Raw genomic sequence first — 6523 nt, 5'->3', positions numbered from 1 at the left:
GTGCGTGAGACCGAGAGAAAGAGAGGGAGAGAGAGAGACAGACTGACAGACAGACAGAGTTTTTGATTATGCTTTTGCCTCAATGACTTATAACATCTGTCAGGCTCCAGGCAGCTCAGTTTGGAGTGCCTCTATGATCAATAGGAACGCTTAGCCTGAATGCCCAGATGGTTCCTGGGTAGAAACTCTACTAACCTTTGACCTCTAGCTCCACCTGGGCTCAGAACTCCTCACAGCTCCTCAGAACTCCTAGGGCATCCAGGAAGTTAACTATGTGTGTCACGATCGTGTGGCGGATTGACGGACCAAAAAGCAGCAGTTGGAAAATAAGCCATCTTCTTTATTAAACAACACGAAGATGAACACGACACAAAACACTTTACAAACTAACAAAACAACAAAACGACCGTGAAGCTACAAACGTTGTGCACATACATACAGGCTACAAACGTTTTACATAGACAATTACCCACAACCAATGAGAGCCTATGGCTACCCTAAATAAGGCTCCCAATCAGAGACAACCGAAATCAGCTGTCTCTAATTGGGAACTCATTCAGGTAACCATAGACTCTCCTAGATGACTAACCAACATAGACAACGCTAGACATCTACACTCAACACAAAACCATATACTTCACCCCATAACCCCTTTACCAAATAAACACCCAAAACCAACAAAACATAAACATTCCCCATGTCACACCCTGACCTAACTAAAATAATAAAGAAAACAAAGAATAATAAGGCCAGGGCGTGACATAACCCCCCCCTTGAGGCGCGAACTCCGGGCGCACCATACACAGTCTAGGGGAGGGTCTGGGTGGGCTTCCATCCACGGTGGCGGCTCCGGCTCTGGTCGCGGTCCCCACGTCACCACAGTACCTAAACACCTCCTAGGCTTCCTCCAAACGACCCCCCTCCACCTTAACCCCATTGCATTCAGGGGCAGTTCCGGACTAAGGGGCAGTACCAGGGTAAGAGGCAGTACCAGGGTCAGGGGCAGTACTAGGGTCAGGGACAGTACTAGGGTCAGGGACAGTACCAGGGTCAGGGGCAGTACCAGGGTAAGGGGCAGCACCAGGGTAAGGGGCAGCACCAGGATAAGGGGCAGCTCCGGACTGAAGAATGGCAGCTCCGGACTGAGGGACTGCAGCTCCGGACTGAGGGATGGCCCATGGCTGGCTGACGGATCTGGCTGCTCATGGCTAGCTGACGGATCTGGCTGCTCATGGCTAGCTGACGGATCTGGCTGCTCATGGCTAGCTGACGGATCTGGCTGCTCATGGCTAGCTGACGGATCTGGCTGCTCATGGCTAGCTGACGGATCTGGCTGCTCATGGCTAGCTGACGGATCTGGCTGCTCATGGCTGGCTGACTGATCTGGCTGCTCCTGGCTGGTTGGCGGCTCTGGCAGATCCTGTCTGGTTGGCGGCTCTGGCAGATCCTGTCTGGTTGGCGGCTCTGGCAGATCCTGTCTGACGGACGGCTCTAGCGGCTCCTGTCTGGCTGGCGGCTCTAGCGGCTCCTGTCTGGCGGACGGCTCAGTGGGCTCATGGCAGACGGGCGGCTTTGCAGGCTCATGGCAGACGGGCGGCTTTGCAGGCTCATTGCAGACGGATGGCTCAGATGGCGCTGGGGAGACGGATGGCTCAGATGGCGCTGGGGAGACGGATGGCTCAGATGGCGCTGGGGAGACGGATGGCTCAGATGGCGCTGGGGAGACGGATGGCTCAGATGGCGCTGGGGAGACGAGCAGTTCAGTCATCGCTGTGCAGACGGCAGACTCCTGCCGGCTGAGGCGCACTGTAGGCCTGGTGCGTGGTGCCGGGACTGGTGGCACCGGGCTGGGGACACGCATCTCAGGGCTAGTGCGGGGAGCAGGAACAGGGCATACTGGACCCTGGGGACGCACATTAGGCCTAGTGCGTGGGGCCGGAACTGGTGGTACCGGACTGGGGACACGCATCTCAGGGCTAATGCGGGGAGCAGCAACAGGACGCACAGGACTCTGGGTATACACAGGAGGCTTGGTGCGTAATTTAGGCACTGGTGGTAAAGGGCTGGAGACACGCACCATAAGGCTAGTGCGTGGAGGAGGCACTGGTTGTACTGGGCTGGGGACCGTCACAGGAGAGTTAGTACATAGGGCTAATATAGGAGGTGCAGGACTAGGGAGGCGTACAGGAGGCCTGGTTCGTGGGACTGTCCTTTCCAGACGGGTAGCACGCACATCAGGACGAGCATGGAGAGCTGACTCAGGTAACCTCACATCCCGCACACGCTCTGTCGGGCGGATCTTGTGCCTCACGCACCAACACAGCAGCTCCCTCATCTCACTCTCTTCCAACCTCCCCAATAAATCCTTAACAGTCTCTGCATCATTCCCATTGCTCCCCTCCAATCTCAGCCCGACTGGCTCAGGTTCCCTCTTAGAGGAAGCACGGGAAGTTGACGCAGTTCTCCCATCTGGACTCGCCACATTCCCCATGAGCCCCTCCCCAAGAAATTTTTGGGTATTACTCACGGGTCTCCAGCCTTGCTTCCGTGCTGCCTCCTCATATCGCCTCCTCTCGGCTTTCGCTGCCTCTAGCTCTTCACGAGGGAGGCAATATTCTCCAGGTTGAGCCCAAGGTCCCTTTCCTTCCAATTCGTCCTCCCATCTCCAGAAATCCTGTGTAGGTAGGTCCTGTTGCCGCCTTCCATGCCGCTTGGTCCTATGGTGGGTAATTCTGTCACGATCGTGTGGCGGATTGACGGACCAAAAAGCAGCAGTTGGAAAATAAGCCATCTTCTTTATTAAACAACACGAAGATGAACACGACACAAAACACTTTACAAACTAACAAAACAACAAAACGACCGTGAAGCTACAAACGTTGTGCACATACATACAGGCTACAAACGTTTTACATAGACAATTACCCACAACCAATGAGAGCCTATGGCTACCCTAAATAAGGCTCCCAATCAGAGACAACCGAAATCAGCTGTCTCTAATTGGGAACTCATTCAGGTAACCATAGACTCTCCTAGATGACTAACCAACATAGACAACGCTAGACATCTACACTCAACACAAAACCATATACTTCACCCCATAACCCCTTTACCAAATAAACACCCAAAACCAACAAAACATAAACATTCCCCATGTCACACCCTGACCTAACTAAAATAATAAAGAAAACAAAGAATAATAAGGCCAGGGCGTGACAATGTGGATACTACATGGAACTCCAATCTAACGAACTAATACATTTACGAACTGACAAGCTAACAGACTAACGAACGAACTAACAAACTAACTAACTAATTAAGGAATTAGCTATGTATGTGGATCAACTAAATGGACTTTAGTAAAACAAAAAATGACAATCATTAGGAAACCGCTAGGCTAATACACAGGTTATTTTCGATATAGGATTAGTAAAATATCCCGGAAATTGGGCAGAATCCATACAGATTTTGATCTACTTTACAGAGCAGAATATGATGTGATGGTTGTTAAAGTGTTTAAACGATTTCTCCTGGTATCCTGCTTGCTTGGTTGAGTTAAGTCATTTATAATTAAAACACAGTCTGACTGCTGCCAGTCAAGAAGACACTCTTCCTCCCTTCACACGCCAAGATACAAATCCCCAGAATATTCCATACACAAATCAACAGCTCCTTGTTGAATATGTACAGTAATGCAAATATAGCTCTTCTTAATCCTTCTCTACCATAGAAAATATAACTGGAAAAATGACAGTAGCTGCTGACGAAGGATTGATTCATTTCACCATCATAGGTGGCATTCCTATTGCTGTATCAATAAGGACATGGAGAGTTGACTGATTTATTTAATAGTCTATTGATATTCCACTCTATACATTCTCTCTCTCTCTCTCTCTCTCTCTCTCTCTCTCTCTCTCTCTCTCTCTCTCTCTCTCTCTCTCTCTCTCTCTCTCTCTCTCTCTCTCTCTCGCTCTCGCTGATCTTTTCATGCCTTTTGAGTATGTGTGTGTTTATGTGTGTGTGTAAGACAGCGATAGAGACCGAGAGAAGAGAGAGATAAAGAGACTGACAGACACTGTACGTGTTACTATTTATATTTTTTATTAAATGTTTTATCTTATCTTTAACTCTGTATTGTTGGAAAAGTACCCGTAAGTAAGCACTTCACTATAGGTCATCACCTCTTGGTTACGAAGCACGTGACAAATACAATTTGATTTGATTTGACAGACCTATAGACAGACAGATAGAGTTTTTGATTTTGCCTTAATGACCTGTAACATCTGTCAGGCTCCAGGCAGCTCAGCTTGGAGTGCCTCTATGATCAATAGGAACCCTTAGCCTAAATGCCTAGATGGTTCCTGGGTAGAAACTCTATTAACCTTTTACCTCTAGCTCCACCTGGGCTCAGAACTCCTCACAGCTTATCAGAACTCTTAGGGCATCCAGGAAGTTAACTATGTGGATGCTACATGGAACTCTGAACTAACAAACTAACAAACTAATAAACTTACAAACCAACAAGCTAACAGACTAATGAACTAACTAACTAACTATCAAACCAACTAACTAACTCACTAACTAGCTAAGTATGTGGATCAACTAAATGGACTTTAGTAAACCACCAAAATTACATAACCATTAGAAAACATCTAGGCTATTTTCGATATAGGATTCGGAAAATAAATGAACTAAAGTTATTTTTTTTATTGTTACCAAACCATTAGAAAACAGCTAGGCTAATTCACTATTGTTTTTTTTATATATTTATTAGTAAAATATCAGACAACACAGCGTTTGATGTACAGTACATATCATAATCTGTTGTGATGGTTGTTAAAGTGTTTAAATGATTTCTCCTGGTATCCTGCTTGCTTGGTTGAGTTAAGTCATTTATAATTAAAACACAGTCTGACTGCTGCCAGTCAAGAAGACACTCTTCCTCTCTTCACACGCCAAGATACAAATCCCCAGAATATTCCATACACAAATCAACAGCTCCTTGTTGAATATGTACAGTAATGCAAATATAGCTCTTCTTAATCCTTCTCTACCATAGAAAATATAACTGGAAAAATGACAGTAGCTGCTGACGAAGGATTGGCTCATTTCCCTTCATGTGTCCCATGGCATTCCTATTGCTGTCTCAATATTTTTAATAGCCTAGTGGTTAACGCTTCGGACTAGTAACCGAAAGGTTGCAAGATCGATTCCCCAAGCTGACAAGGTAAAAATCTGTTGTCCTGCCTCTGAGAAAGGCAGTTAACCCACTGTTCCCCGGTAGGCCGTCATTGAAGATAAGAATGTGTTCTTAACCGACTTGCCTAGTTAAATAAAGGTTAATAATAAAATAAGGACATGGAGGGTTGACTGATTACTTTACTGATATCACACCCCATACATCCTCTCTTTCTCTCTCTCTCTCTCTCAATTCAATGGGCTTTATTGCCATGGGAAACATATGTTTACATTGCCAAAGCAAGTGAAATAGATAATAAACAAAGTTAAATAAATAATGAACAGTAAACATTACCCTCACAAAGGTTCCAAAAGAATGAAGACATTTCAAATGTCATTTTATGTCAATATACAGTGTTGTAACGATAAAGTACAAAAGGAAAATAAATAAACATAAATATGGGTTGTATTTACAATGGTGTTTGTTCTTCACTGGTTGCCCTTTTCTTGTGGCAACAGGTCACAAATCTGCTGTGATGGCACACTGTGGTAATTCACCCAGTAGATATGGGAGTTCATCAGAATCGGGTTTGTTTTCAAATTCTTTGTGGATGTGTGTAATCTGAGGTAAATATGTGTCTCTAATATGGTCATACATTTGGCAGGAGGTTAGGAAGTGCATCTCAGTTTCCACCTCATTTTGTGGGCAGTGTGCACATAGCCTGTCTTTTCTTGAGAGCCAGGTCTCCATATGGTGGCCTTTATCAATAGCAAGGATATGCTCACTGAGTCTGTACATATTCAAAGCTTTCCTTAAGTTTGGTTCAGTCACTGTGTACTCTCTTTTTAGGACCAAATAGCATTCTAGTTTGCTCTGTTTTTTAAATAATTCTTTCCAGTGTGTCAAGTAATAATCTTTTTGTTTTCTCATTTGTTTGGGTCTAATTGTGTTGCTGTCTTTGGGCTCTGTGAGGTGTGTTTGTGTTTGTGAACAGAGCCCCAGGACCAGCTTGCTTAGGGGACTCTTCTCCAGGTTAATTTCTCTGTAGGTGATGGCTTTGTTATTTGGGAATCGCTCCCTTTTAGGTGGTTGTAGAATTTAACGGCTCTTTTCTGGATTTTGGTCATTAGCGGGTATCGGCCTAATTCTGCTCTGCATGCATTATTTGGTGTTTTATGTTGTACACAGAGGATATTTTTTTTGCAGAATTCTGCATGCAGAGTTTCAATTTGGTGTTAGTCCCATTTTGTGAATAATTGGTTGGTGAGCGGACGCCAGACCTCACAACCGTAACGGGCAATGGGTTCTATAACTGATTCAAGTATTTGCCAGATCTCTCTCTCT

Source organism: Salvelinus fontinalis, chromosome 25 (assembly GCF_029448725.1).
Source record: "Salvelinus fontinalis isolate EN_2023a chromosome 25, ASM2944872v1, whole genome shotgun sequence".
Taxonomy (NCBI): domain Eukaryota; kingdom Metazoa; phylum Chordata; class Actinopteri; order Salmoniformes; family Salmonidae; genus Salvelinus; species Salvelinus fontinalis.
Note: the sequence above shows the minus strand (reverse complement) of the source record.